Source organism: Amblyomma mixtum, chromosome 5 (assembly GCF_055824585.1).
Source record: "Amblyomma mixtum isolate Tamu chromosome 5, ASM5582458v1, whole genome shotgun sequence".
NCBI lineage: Eukaryota > Metazoa > Arthropoda > Arachnida > Ixodida > Ixodidae > Amblyomma > Amblyomma mixtum.
The window spans coordinates 10,314,368-10,329,607 of record NC_143016.1 but is presented as its reverse complement, the minus strand read 5'-3'; the positions used below and the strand labels follow the sequence as shown (position 1 = coordinate 10,329,607).

The 15,240-nt window shown below is 44.3% G+C and overlaps 1 protein-coding gene across 24 annotated transcripts in view; it reads right to left on the bottom strand.

Annotated features, from left to right (window-relative positions):
- Positions 1-15,240, bottom strand: part of LOC149341301 (uncharacterized) — a 309,449-nt gene that overhangs the window by 152,677 nt on the left and 141,532 nt on the right. For 4 of the 24 annotated variants that reach the window (XR_016282905.1, XR_016282903.1, XR_016282904.1 and 1 more), the window contains exon 3: positions 3,358-3,521. The exons of the other annotated variants lie outside the window; for them this stretch is intronic. The gene's annotated coding sequence lies outside the window, so the exon portion shown is untranslated. The remainder of the gene's footprint in view (positions 1-3,357; positions 3,522-15,240) is intronic. 24 annotated transcript variants of the gene reach the window in all.

Below are 15,240 nucleotides of genomic sequence, written 5' to 3'. Positions count from 1 at the left end.
TTGTTCTGCTATGAGATCATATTTTTTGCGGTGATGATAGAGGTAGGCTTCCGAAATAAACTGCTTTAGACTGAATAGCTCAAATAAAAAGTAAGTCACGATAACTGGCATATATGTATGGTAGAACTTCGCCTTGCATTTTATTAACCTCGATAGTTTCACGCTTGTTTGCGATGACGCCCTTTTCCGGTCCTTTGGTATTTACGTCATCAGCCTTGACCTTCATGAGCTTCTTCCCTGTACATTCGCACTGTGGCTTATAAGCTGCGATTGAAGGAATACACTTTTTTCCGGCAAAGTCCCGTCATCACGGGGTGCCGACATTCTCGAGAGTAGCTGAAAACCGCGCCTTGACGATAACTCCGTCCCCAGCAGTACTGGGGTGCGCTATGTGTGAAGCATGACTAGAAAGTGTGCTAGTTATTGCCGGACTGAATCTCGACCACTTGTAACAGCCCACAGTCGCATAGTTAATTGTCTCAGCCCTGCGCGTGCATCACAGTTTTGGCACAGTGCTCCTCGCAATAAACGCGGTTCAGGTTTGGTTTGGCTTGGTTTAAGGGGTTTAACGTCCCAAAGCGACTAAGGCTATGAGAGCCGTCGTAGTGGAGGGCGGTTCGGGATGGGCAGCGCCATGGCGCTTTTATTTTTTTTACCTTAGTCATATGTTCCTATTGGACTAAATAAGCGCGCAGAGGAGCACTCACTAACTAAACCAGACCGTCATATATCATGCTGAGAAAAGATGTAAAAAAAAAGAGAGGAGGCTATAGAGCACCACGTGCTCGATTTATTTCGTGGCACCATTATTCATATCATTTTGACTCTGGTCCCGAGCTTTGGAGCCCGACGGCACGAACAGCGCGGTTTCCTAAGTTTATTGCACGAACGAAGCCTCCGTTACCAACGTGGCCAGGAATAGATACGACACATGGTTGCCACATGAGTCATTAATAATGCTCTCGCAACGCTCGCATGCACGTCGAGAGCCATTTCCCTCAAGAGGGATTTCCCTCAAGAGAGGAATTAAGAAGCTCCAACAGAATGCATATGAAGTGCTTTTTCGCGAAATAGAATCACCTCTGAGCTATGCTTTCTTGCATAACTAGTTCACAAAGAGTTTAACTATAACCTCTGTGCGCACTCTTGTCTGATTTCAACGACCTGTACGTCCTTCTATCATTATAGCATTCTGGCAGCATTGAGGATTGCTGGTTTATCACTGAAACTTGCTCACTGGCTAAGATGTTCCCTGGCTGAGCACGAGGCAGTGGATTTCTTTTCCGACCTCGGCAGGTGTTTTCCAATAAAAGCGAAATGCGAAAACATGTCTGCGCTGATATTTCTGCGCATATTAAGCAAGCCCAGTTCACCGAAATTTATCCGGAAGCCACTAGCACGGTGTACCTTATAGCCAAGCAGCAGAAGTGGGAGGCGGAAATTCACTATTTAGAAAGGTTACGAACATTAAGCATGAAAAAAAAAAGTGACAGAAGTGCTAAATTTTACAAGCTAGGGAGTAGAAAACATACTACCCATGTCTAGCTCAACTACACTTACAGTCGCGCACAATATTTCCCCAAACCCACCGCTATTTACCGTTGGCTGGGTCATTTTTTTTCTTTTGCAAAAAATGCATTGGTGTTCCAATTGGTGCTCCATTGGTGCTTCACATCGGTGTTCCAAGAAGCCAGTCATAAAGCTTCAATTTGAAATTCTCGCTACTTAAGTTACAGGCATCTTCTTTAAGGTGATTTGTTTTACGCAATGCCGGAAGCGCTGATAATCAGACGTCCTGCCAGTCTAATATGACATAACCCTCCAACACATGCACCAATATTGGGGCACATAATTGTGTACAATGTCTGGCAACACACCAAATTATCATGCCGTGTATATTTTACAGGTCGTGTCCACTGTGGCGACCTGATATGCTTCGGCAGCGCTGCGCTCAGCGTCGAAAAAATTGGTAATGGCTTAGCTCAGCTATGTCAGGATATACGTAGCGACAGGTGCGCAGTCTCTCCCTCGGTCAAAGGCTAGCGGCGTTGCCGCGCGGCACCGGCAGCTGTGACGTCAATCGGCGGCTCCTCTCGGACGGAGGCGAGCGGCGCGGCGAGCACAAGTGGCGCCGAAGGCCCACAGAGAAACGGCGAGACTGCGGGTAATGTAGCTCTCGCTACAAGAGGTGTGTCGAAACCCGAACGGGATGCCTAGTTGACGCAAGAGCTGTCGTGTGAGGCTGACATGTGCCCGACGACCCCAAATCGAACGAAGCAACCTCTGGCGCACATCGAATCCGCGCCGACGATTGCGTAGCATGTGAGGGGCTGGAAATTTTTTTATTTTATGGCTCCCTGCTACGATTTTAAACCGGGCTCTTTTGCTGGTGTCAGGATGCGATCAGAGCTCCTTTCTTTCGCTTTTTTCTAGCTCCTTTTATTATAACTGTACTCTACCTTCACATAGAGGCCATGGATGTCGGAGGCTGAGGCAATGATGTGATTCATGCCAGCTTTTAGAGACCCTCTCTGGAGCCTTTGCGTTTTGCGGCGTGTCCAAAACAACGAAATCATGGTAAATAGATATGTTAAGAAAGCAAAAAATATGAAGGACGAATAACACGAAATTAGATGAGATGAGCAGCTAAAATACAGCAAAATAAAAGACACAGGCGGTTTCAAAATGGGCATTAATCCAACGCTGTTCAGAAAAACCAAGCGTTGCGTTCAAGATTTCCAAACCTGTGTTTTCTGAAATATCCTGCAACGGTAGACATGGTGCTCGAGATCTCTCCTTTCACTGCATTGCGTTTTCTTATTTTCATCTTGGAGCAGCCTTATTACAGTTTTGTTTTTTTTCTCGACAAAATCCAAGCGTCGTAAAGTGTAGAATAAAATAAGCATAAGAGTTGGCACTCTTTCTAACTCTTCTTGAGGGGTCGCCAGCCTTGTGGTCTTTTGCGCATAACGCTTTAGTTCATCTCGAAACACATCGGGATGTACTTAGGTAGGATCTCAGCGTGCGTACTCGGCCGCAATATCGAATTCCTGTTTGATGCAGGAACAGTCTTCGTACACAAGTACTTGTAGCCAAATTACCCCGTTACTCAAATAGCTACTGAGAAGTGCATTTTTAACTGTTTTCGCTCGTGTCTTTCAACAGACGCACAAATTCTTACAAAGTGTCTTTTCTTCGCATGGTGGTTGCCAGAAACGTAAAAATAGCCCAGGCCTTCGAAACAAAACATACAAAGACTGCAATGGCTGAGAAGAAATGTTGTAAGAGCTCAAATCTGTAGATTAGTGCCGTTCTCCTTTGAAGTACTCTTTGACCGATGCCCAGTTTTGCACTTACAGTGTTCTCTCCTAGTTAAGGCGCCAACTTGTAAGGCGCTGACGTTCCAGACGACGGAATTCCAAGCGGCAAAGGGGCCACATAAGAAAAATGACGTTCCCAGCTCACCACTGAAAAGCACTTCTGGTGAAACGATAAGCAGTTCAGGTGTGGATTTGGCCTGGCTGGAAAGAAGGAAGCGAAACAACAACTAAACCATCATCCGGGAAAACGTAGTGCTGACAAACGAAAAAGAAAAATTGCGAAAAGATTTTGAGCGTACAATCTTAGTTACAGCCGGTTCGATGGAATCTCGACTAAGGCACGAAAGAAACTAAATATGAAGAACTGTTCGTAACATCAAAAGAGATAGAAAGAAGAGTTATATAGGCACAAAAATTTAAAAATTAAGGTTACGATGATTTGTCGGCGCTCTAGAACAAAATTTTTGTCTTAAGCCGTCTCTTAGAGCGAAAGTGCTAAGCACAAGGATATAAGGCCGCATTTATATCGCAGTGACAGCGGTTGGTCGGAGGTAGTCTGAATAGAAAGCAGCAGAAAAAGTAAGGTTTCAAAAAGGAAGAAACTTACTTCACTAGACACGGTCGCGTCTAGGCCTATGGATATCAGAAAAAGGAGCCTTAGTCTGCAAAACTGTTTGCTTGTTAAGACCGCAGGAAACTGTACTGCGAACACCTTGAGCCAATGCTTTGAAACTATAGAAGTTGTCCTTCAGCTCCCTTACAAACGTATACACTTCGAGCATTTTGTCTGCCCGGGAGCCCCTGTCTGGGCGAAAGTGTTGATCAAGAGAGACCGGAAAGGTATTTTTCGGGAAATGAATTTTCGGGAATTCGGGAATTTTTGGGAAATGAACATAGTTCACAAAGAAACCGGATAAGCAGATGGGAAATTGAGAACAAATTGAGAGCTTTATTCTTTCAGATAAGAAAAGCAGCAACCGCGGTGGGAGTATTTCGTAGCATACCTAGCCTTCAGAGGGAGCCAGGCGTGCGCGCTCAGAGCTGCCGGTCGATTTTCCCTCTAAAATGCGTTGCTCGTTCGGCGCTGCTGGCGATTACTACAATGGCTGCTTTGAGAGCCCTCCCAAGGTATTTCTTCGCGACAAATGGCGCTAGGGTGAAGGACAAACAATACTCAGCCGCCTCATCTGGCAAGGCACACGATGGATGGATGGATGGATGGATAGGAGCGCCCCCTTTGAAACGGGGTGGTGGCAATTGCCACCATGCTCAGCTTTTCTTTATTTATTATTTTTTTGTTTACTGTGTTGGCAATTCTCATTAAGATTCTCCATCAACTTTGCCTACGGTTTCCTACTATTCTAACCTTATGCCACATCTCTGCTTTTCAGCCACCAATCCTCCAATCGCTTTTTGCTGACTTCCACTGCAGATTTATTTACATGACCATTGTTATCTTTAAACCCTAGGGCCTCAGAAAGAGTGACTGTGCCTGCATCGACATCCGGATGGATACCATCACATTTGATTATGAGGTGTTCAATTGTTTCCACAGATCTACCACACACTGCACATGTGTCATCTTCTTCGTTAAATTTCTTTTTGTAGCTGCGCGTTCTAAGACACCCTGATCTAGCTTCAAAAAGTAGGGCACTGCCTCTTGAGTTATCATAGAAAAATTCTTTCCTGATCTGCCTTTTCCAGAATCGATATAGTTCTACACTATGTTTCTTTTCCATTGAATTCATCCAATTTTTAACTTCCGCGTTTTTAACCTGTCGTTTAATGCTCTTTCTTTCTCCGTCCTCATGACCGGCATACTTACTGGTTAGTTTTCTAGTTCTTTTCCGCCACTGTGAGTCAACGTTCTTTCTGTATAAATATTTAAATACCTTAGCTGCCCATCTGTTATCGTCCAATTTCCTCAGGCGTTCCTCATATAGTATTTTACTCTTAGCTTCCCGTGCCTCGAATGATGCCCAACCCATATCCCCTTGTACTGCCTCGTTTGTGGTTTTGCCGTGGGCACCTAGTGCTAATCTTCCAACAGCTCTCTGATTTCCGTCTAATCTCGACTGAACTTCTGCCCTTAAGCACAGAACCGCATTGCCGAAAGTAAGTCCCGGCACCATTATTCCTTTCCAAATACCTCTTAGTACTTCATATTTGTTGTACCCCCATAATGCCCTATGTTTCATTATCCCGGCGTCTCTTCGTCCTTTTGCCCTAAGAGCCTGTTCATGCTTTTCCGTGTATATCTGCCCTTCGTTTAGCCATATCCCGAGGTATTTGTATTCGGCCACTTTGGGTATTTCGTGGCCTTGTATTGTAAGCACCTGATCAGTTGTATCGTTAAAAATCATCACACCTGATTTAGTTGCGCTAAAACTGAATCCTAGAGCGTCTCCTTCGTCTCCACAGCAATTAACCAAAGTTTGTAAATCTTCCTGGCTATCTGCTAACAGTACAATATCGTCCGCATACATTAAACCCGGGAGTCGCTGCTCAACTACATTTCCGCCTAATCTGTACGATAGATTATAACCCAGATTACTTTCTTCTAGCCTTCTTTCCATATTTATCACGTAAAGCATGAACAGCAGCGGTGATAGAGGGCAACCTTGCCTTAATCCTTTGTGCACCCCTACAGTTGTGGTACTTTTTTTCCCTTCCCATGTAATTTCAACTTCATTATCTCGGTAGATTTCCTGTAGAAAATCAATTACCTCATCACCAATACCTAAATCTTTCAATATGCTCCACAGGAGTTCCCTGTTCACGTTATCGTATGCACCGCTTATGTCTAGAAAGGCTATAAACAGAGGTCTATTTTCCGCCTTAGCTATTTCTATGCATTGGGTAAGCACGAACAGGCTATCATCTAACCGCCTACCCCTTCTGAACCCATTCTGAAGTTCTCCGAGTATCCTATTCCCTTCTACCCATGACTGCATTTTTAATTTCACCGCCTGCATTGCCAGCCTGTACATAACAGATGTTATCGTAATCGGACGGAAGGATTTTATGTTCATCTTATCTCCTTTCCCTTTATAAATCAAATTCATTTTACTCTGTCTCCAGCTGTGCGGAATTTGCTGATTTGTTATGACTGCCTCCAATGCTTTTATCAGCGCGTCCTTGCTTCTTGGGCCAAGTTCATTAATCAGCTTAATTGGAATTTCGTCTATCCCTGCGGAAGTGGTTTTAGGGATATTCGCTTCCGCCTTTTCCCAGTTAAGACTAGTCAGTTCTAAGCTGTTCTCTTTTGTGCTGTCCTGTGTTGCCGCCTCACTTGGGGAGATTACCCCATTGGCGTCGCTAAAAGACGCAGCTATAAATGACGTAATGTAGTCCACAGCATCGTCTCCCTCCAAACATTTTCCCTCAGCATCTATAATCTGTTCCTGCTTTCTTTGATTTGTTTTTCCCAACCAGCTTATATGGTTCCAGAATTTTCTTGGCCCCCCTTTATTTGCCTCGCGAACTTCAGCCAGCCATTTATCAGAGGACTGCTTTATTTTAGCCTGGACTAGGACCTGAACTTGCTGTTTCTTTTGTCGATAAGATTCCCATTTTTTTCCTATTTCCTCTACAGATAACTGCGCCCTCTTTGCTTCTCTGTGTTCCCTTGAAGCCACCCGTCGTTGTTCGATGGCCTCCTTAATTTCCATATTCCACCAGCTTCGTGGCTTCCTCTTTCCTCTCCAGCGGTTAACTCCTTTCACTTGTTTCATTTTTGTAGCGATGAGCAGTTCCAACTGATTATAATCCCAATTTTCCATGTGGCGTTTCTCAATTATTTCTTCTATATCGGCTGATATTAGCGCTATTTGTTCATCATTTAATTTTGCGTTGTCTTTTGGACTTCGTTGCATTTCTCTTTTGACTAGGGCTCCCAACTGTAGACTAATACGTTTATGATCACTTCCTAGGCTGTCCTTCCCCTCTTCGTCTATTTCCATTATTGCGAGCTTGCTATAGATGCCCTGCGACATTAGACAGTAGTCAATGGTTGTTTGCCTGTTACGGGATTCCCACGTGATTTGACCCTCACATTTAGTTTCTCTATTGACAATAACTAAGTTGTGCCGCTCACACAAGTCTAGCATTAACTTCCCGTTACAATCTGTGTATCCATCCAGATCCTCGATGTGGCCGTTCATGTCTCCAAGCAAAATAATATCGACACCGTCTCCAATCTGCTTTATATCGTCATTGAGGCACTTAACTAGATCCTTGTTTTCTTGCCTGCATTTGTCCCCGGTCCCTAAATAAACTACCCCTAGCCATGTCCTTTTGCCAGCAATTGTACCTGATACCCAGACATGTTCTTTGCAAGTTGATTTTATTCTTTGCCAATTTGTTCCTTGATGTATCAGCATACCTACTCCTCCTCCCTTCTTCTCCGTTGTTGTTCTGTTGCACCCTTCCCAGACATAGCCATCGATGAAAGGTGGATCTTCTAGATCCCTCAGATGTGTCTCGCATAGAGCGTACACACCTACTGCTTCGTCCTTTAACTGCTGTTCTATTTCTAGCCATTTCGCTCTCTTTCTACCCCCTTGCATGTTTATGTAACTGATCCTGGCGTTAAATTTCTTTTTCGTAGTTTTCTTTCTGGGCCTCCTAGTGGCCATTTTGTTGGGATCAGCCGCCATTGTTACATTTACATCGCTTCTACCTACACCTACGCCCTGAGCCACCGTGGACCCCCTAAAAAAGCTACCGCTCGGCCTCCCAGGCGCCTGCCTATCTCTTCTCCTACCCTTCCACTGAAATGGATGCCATCTCGTCCAAAGTCTCTGCCCGAACCTGCCCTGTGCACTTCCTTGTTTATTTCTACCACCTCAAAGCCTTTCTCGAGGCCTAACTGTCTTATCTCGCGATTAAGATTCACAACGTCTTTAGCAACCTCTGCATTCCTTCCTTGTACCTCAGGCACTGTACACACCACGATCTGCGCTTGCTGTGCTATCGCCCTTATACCGTCAACTCCCTCAGCTAATGTTTTCCCTACTTGTGCGGCGTTACCATTCAGGACATCATTTAGCCCCGCCGCTACCACTACCAAGTTACGCCTTGCAGCCTTCTCGGAAAGTTCACTTTTAGTCGCTGTCAGGACATCGTCCATTGTCTTTCCTGGAAACACCCCAACTGCTACCCGCCTATCACCCTTCACCCGGTCCAGAATAGCTCTTTTGCAGCGCCCCATGTTTGAGTCACCAGCGATAAGCACTAGGGTACTCTGCCACTCCCTCCTAACTTCCGGATCTCGCTGCCTCTTATCAGCGACTGTGCCCTCATTTCCTGGAAGTAGCCCGGACCCCTTCTCAGTACCGCCTCTCGAATTCCCAGCTGCCACCTGTGCATAGCTGTTCCTGCCTGAACATGTCTGACCTACTGGCCCCTCGCTGTCCATGCCAGTGCAAGCCCCATCCACGTGGCTGGCGCTGGAATGCCCGCCATTGTGGCTTCCAATGGCGGTGTCAGCCGTTGTTGACTCGATCTGAGATAGCTGTACTTGAAGCTTACGCTTCTCTGCCCTCTCTATCTGTAACTCTGTTTCTAGAGCATCCATCCTTAGCACTAGTTCGCTGTTCGCCTGTTCAGCCCTGTCCAGGCGTGCACCTAATACGCAGAATTTGCACATAAAATCTGCGCCTTCGGCCTCCTCCACTGAATCGAACCGCGTTTCTTTTAAATTCACCGATTCCTCACACACCATACATCTAACCTTCAGTAACTTAACCATCGTAGCAACACTCGATTATTGCTTGCACCAAATGCCCAGATATCTACACGCTCAAGACGAAAACACTTGAAAACACGTGCAAAATCAAATAAAAGTCTGGCTACCGCAAATGCCGATCAATCACTTGGAAAAAAATAGCTATCTCTCTAAAAGTTAACGCACAAAAAAAAAAAAAAACACTGAGACAACTGTCGGCCAAATAGTCCCGGCCGAAATTAGGTCACTGACCTAAAATCTATTCCTTAACCTGCACTTCCCCTAACAGCCTAAAAAACTAACCGCACTTTTAAAACTATTAAAGGAAAGTACTCATCTATTTTACGCAGACGCTCTCGCAGTCTGTCCGGTCCCGGTCTCCACGCGTGATCCGAAGAGCACCAAAAACGCACGTCCGCACAGAACGGCTGATTGCGAGCGCGGCAGCATAGAAGCGGCGCACGCTTAGAAAGAGCAATCGGCGCCACTTGTAACGGCTGAGTAGTGTGCTGAAAAGACTCGGATTTCGAAATAAGCTTCTCTTGAGCTCTGAAGCACTCGGGTCTTCCCGCGTACATCGTCGGGCAAAAATCCCTCAGGGGCGCTCTTTAAAACGCCGCCGCTGCCGCCAGCCCAGTCACGTCGCGCTCCTCTTTCTACAAAAGAGGGATTAGCCTGGCGCTCCGGGAATAATCTAAAACTCCTGTTCTCTATCCATCTTCCTGCTTCTGTGCTCTCCCGCCGCCAGAAGCTGCGGCAGCTCTCTTTCTAGGAAGCATGTGTAACAACGCCGAGAGTTTCGCACTAACTTTGCAGACCGGCCATTTTGGCACGCCGCAATTTAGTTTTGCCATTTTTACTTTAGGCATACGTCTGCCATTCTCTTTGTGTGACTTTATTCGTAGATGACAGGGGGTCATGAGCGGATTTACTTCATTCTGGCGCCGTATTGTTTGTTTATCTGACGGGTGAAGCACAATAGGTTCAGCTTCCGGATCATGAAAAATGTTCTCGCGTAAGGACAAGTTGTAGCATTTATTTTAATTTTACTTTTATTTATTTACAACTGCTGCTAATCCCAAATGGTATTATGGCAGGAGGGCATAGTTATGCCTACAAGAAAGCGGTCTAGTATTTATAAGAACATTCAACAGGACAACATGTCAAGAAAAAACAAGAAATGGCACACCGCAAATACAACAAAGCTATAATGTAAACAAAAAAAATAGTACATGAAATAAGGCTATTGTCAGCAGCATTATACAAAGGATACCAAATTGTGGAAAATGATGCTACTTTTTAGAATACACAGACAATAAGTAAACAGGAAATATTATGAACGTACACTGCACAGGCATTGAAATATTATATGTAGGTGTTTTTGTAACACTACATATCCTCTGATTACTGAAACGTGAGTGATTTCGGTCGTCGTTCCAGGCATGCTCGCAGCCCTGAACATTTTGATTCCAACACTAAATCAATAATACCGGGCTGCAATTGACTGTCCTGACGCAGACTGGCTGCATTATATGAACTATGCGTTACACTTTTAATAGAATTACCAAGCTATCCTTTCTAATTCCTAATCCAGACATCCTTCAAAAATAAGTGTGGCTATGAGGATCAGTCTGGAGGTAGCGTGGTGGAGACGCGGAGAGGCCGGAGGTAGGCGGGAGGATTGGCGGTGCCGTCATCTGGTTCGCTTGTAATAAAGTTTGGGAATTGCATTTCTATGTAGTCTGTCTAGTCTAAACGACAATAGTTGTGAGTAAATGTAGAGCACGCAGCAGCATGTCAAACTACCCGTTAAACTTGTCTGATTCGCAGGAAGCCCTGCTAATTGAGCACCTGTACTTGTAGGAGGCAAGTCCGCAATCACAACACACTTTATCATGACTTTCTAAAGCCGTATTAGTTTTCAAATGACGTTTCATGCCTTTTTAATTTCTTCTTAAATATACTCCTCCAGCTGTTCATTAACGGCCACCTTCAGAGACGGGCTGTGAAGTTATAAACTATTTTGACAGTATTTTTTATTTGGTCTCACTCAAACTCAGCTCCACTGTGCCTAATTACGCCCAGCTTCGTTTTGTTTTATGCTGAAAGATTCACTGCCGTTTTCCGCTTAAAAGCTCCTTTCCAAGGAAACTTGCGGGGACGCTTCCAATCCTTCTGACTTCTTGCGGCAGTTTTTGTTTTCTTATATTTACTACTCTTCTGAACAGAACATTTCGACAACCGCGACAAAGACCACGTCCAAATTTTCATTTTCTCTTGAGATTGTGAGGCTGCACTTCCTCTAATGTTTACATTTTAATAAGAACTGTTCGGCTCCTTCATTACTGGGAAGGCCATTTCCGATCAGAGGCCCGCACTTAAGGGAGAACCGAATGGCTGCTAGTTGTTTTCTATCTTATCGCTGTTACGGAGCTCCTGTGTTCGCACAACGTGTCCTCATAACTGACTTCTCCGCACCGATGCCCTCTAAAGAGACCGAACCAATGACGGCCCAACCAAAAGACGGCAATATTTGGACCCGTACAATACCGACTATCCTCCGGTGTAAAACATACGCACAAGAAAAGAGCAAGCGGGCAGGAAAAGCGAAATGAGGCTTTTCGGTGAACGGATGATATATATTACGCGCCAGCCTGCTCTCCGTGTTGGCCTACACCGGACCCACAGCCAAAACGAGACATGAAATTCAACTTTCCCACTCTCATCAAAGAGATGAAGACGGTACAATTCACAAGTCTCGAGAACATAGTACATTGCTAAACAACAGCCGCGTATTGTTACCCTATTATCGGGTAGCGAAACACTGTATCGGCATGAAAGTTCTGTGCCGAAGGGAAGAAGCTATATGAACTTCGTGACGAAATTCCGTCTGTCTGCACTCACCCAAGCCTTTTTCACATCTCTTGATCACAATTACTTGCATTCACGGCTGTTCCCGAGTTCGCCTTAACCATCTACCTTCCCGTCCCTCTGTAGTGCAGGAGAGTATATCCAATTTGCATTTCGGTGGTACCCTAATCAGCCCCACTCCACTGAAGACAATTGTAAACTGATTTCGAGGCCCTACAAACCATCATATGTGCGGCCAGGTAGGTAGAGAGCACTCCAGTCCCACAGCGGGGCTTTCTATGGCGGCGAAATTTTATATAAAGCACTTGGCGGTAAGGTCCCCCATGGCACGACAAACATAAGAAATAAAAATATACGAGACGTACACTTCAAGAAGGAAACGAGAAAGGAACTAGTCGGAACCGCTGCGCCCGCGAGAGCCAGTTTACCCCAAGGCGGCGCGTCTGAATAATGGCAATGCCGGCTTCTGCGAGTAGGTCTAGTGTATAGAAAAGTCTGAAACAAGGCTTCCTTACAGGCGTTTTGTGGCTCAGTACATAATAGAAGAACTGGCATCTGATCGGAAGCGCACAAAAGTATGGACATTAGCTTCCGTCGTCTATACAGTAGAAGGGGAACAAGAGAAGACATAACGGACGAATGCCGCTCCACAAGTTCATGCACCGGTGTCGGCAAGAGGCGGGATACTTCAAACATTGCGACCGCTGTTCTTGAAGTTTATACTGTCATAACATAAAAACAAGATCGCAAGTACCACGCGCTGGAAACTTATGCGAAATGCGCGAGAAGCAAGGAAACAGCTTTCGTGCTCATTATTTTCCCCAGCTTGTGAAAGTGTTCTTCAATAAAATTATCTGCACATGCTCTCTCCTGCAGGACTGAACAGCGCACAAAGGACGAGGACACAGAGAAGAAGCGACAAGACACGAGCGCTGTGTCTCTCCTACACGCTGGAGGCTTGAACTTACGCACTATACAATGCATGCCTATAGAGTGATTGGCCTTTAAACGATGCTCGTTTCGCAACCCGTGCCGCTGTTTTAAGGTTACTATCTTCCATGGTTGTACTGAGTCCCATGGCTCGCATTCATTACTTGATCATATTCTTTCGAATTTTCCCACTGCTCCTCCGGTTGGCGTGATAGAATGTGATGTCACTGATCATTTTCCGGTATTTCTTTGCGCACTATCATCTCGTTGCAGTAACATGTCCACAAGAAAGTCAGTTTTTGATAGCGGAAAATATTTTGAAGCCATATCTAATACTGATCTTTCATACATTTTGGGTCTCTCGAACCCAGAAGTGGCTGTACTTGAGCTGTCGAAAATAATTTCATCAGCAATCAATAAATGCACATCGCTCCAATCATCCACGAGAAAATATGTTACCCCCATTTCCCCATGGATAACTACTGCTCTGTTAAACTCTCTGAAGAAAAAAGAAAACATGTATAAGAAAACTAAACACCAGCCGTTCAATCTGCGTCTTAAATTGAGATATAAAAGGTATTCCAGTGTACTAACATCGCTTCTAAAGAAAGCTAAACGATGTTATTATGAAAACCAGTTATCCAGACATACTAACAATTCTAAACGAAAATGGCAGCTACTTGACTAATTTCTGAATATTCGTAAGTCACCTAATGTTGTTAAATCTATTTTCCACGGTGGTGTTACTTTATCGAATCCCGAGGAAATGGCGAATACATTTAGCAATTATTTTTTCAATTCACCTAATTATCCTTTCTCTTCGTTATGCACACCTTCTCTTGAGCGCTGCCCTCACTCCTTTTTTCTTACCGCCACGTGTCCAGACGAAGTTCTATCTGTAATTGCTAATTTAAAGACGACCGGCCCCGGCGTTGATAATATCCATGGAAAGCATGTGAAAAGTATCCGGTCATTGCTTGCACCAGTCCTCAGCCACATCTGCAATCTCGTTTTTAAATCTGGCAGTTATCCCAAGCAGCTCAAGATAGCGAAAATAATACCGGTCTTCAAAAAAGGTGATCCAGCTTTGCCAAATAATTATCGACCGATTGCAATTCTTCCTTTTTTTGACAAAATTTTAGAAAAACTAATTGAAGTAAGGTTGTCTAGTTATATTGAAAAATTTAACATATTGACAGATAGTCAACACGGCTTTCGGCGCGGACTATCTACAGATACTGCAATAGCGTCTCTCATAGATTACGTTAGGCTAACAATTGATAAAGGAATGTTCTCAGGAGCAGTTTACATAGATTTTAGCAAAGCATTTGATTCCATTGATCACTCCATCTTGTTTCACAAATTGGAATCTTATGGTATCACTGGACCTCCCCTAATGCTCTTGAAGAGCTTTCTCTGTGACCGAGAGCACATAGTCTCTATTAATGACCATACATCTAACATAGCTTTAATTAACAAGGGTGTTCCACAGGGCTCAATTCTTGGCCCTGTATTGTTTTTACTCTACATTAATGATTTACCATCCTGTTTTAAGAATTGCAATAGTATACTATACGCTGATGACTCTACCATGCTATCATCGCACCAGGACATTAATCAGCTGATACTTAACCTACAGAATGATCTTAATTCTCTTGACCGTTGGTGCCACATTAACCGCCTGTCCGTGAACGTCACTAAAACTTGTTTTCAAATTTTCCATCCCTCTCAAAGCCCATCACACCACTTCTATACTCAATTCTGCTGCTATTTCGCCGCAAGATCGGGTTTCTTTTCTTGGTGTTATCATTGACCCTCACTTAAAATTCCATCATCATGTAGCTGAAACGTGCAAGAAAATTTTTTATGGGTTACGCGCACTAATTAAAGCCCGAAGCTATTTTCCAGTCCAAACTTTATTATCTCTTTACTACGCATTCATCCACAGCCACTTAAACTACGGTATCTCATCTTGGGGTAACGCCTATCACATTCATCTCTGGCCTTTAATAAAAGTGCAAAAGCAAGCCATGCGCATCATAACCAATACCCCTCGAATGTCACCCTCTCGCATTTTCTTCATAGATTTAAACGTTCTACCTATCTCGGCCCTTTATTTTTACAACCTTGGTATCCTATTCTTTAAGATTCTTCATCATTATCTCCCGCTAAGCATATTTTCTCCCGGCACGATCATGAGCAACATCGTCACACGTTTTGCGCTGCGTAATAACTTTTTACTACCTAAGGTCAGAACTAACTACGGGAAACAATGCCTTCATTTTTCATCCGTATCATTTTGGAACTCTTTGAACATAGACATCAAACAAACTAATACGCTTTCTTTATTCAAGGTCAAACTAAAGCTTTTCCTTCTTAATTTGTGATTTT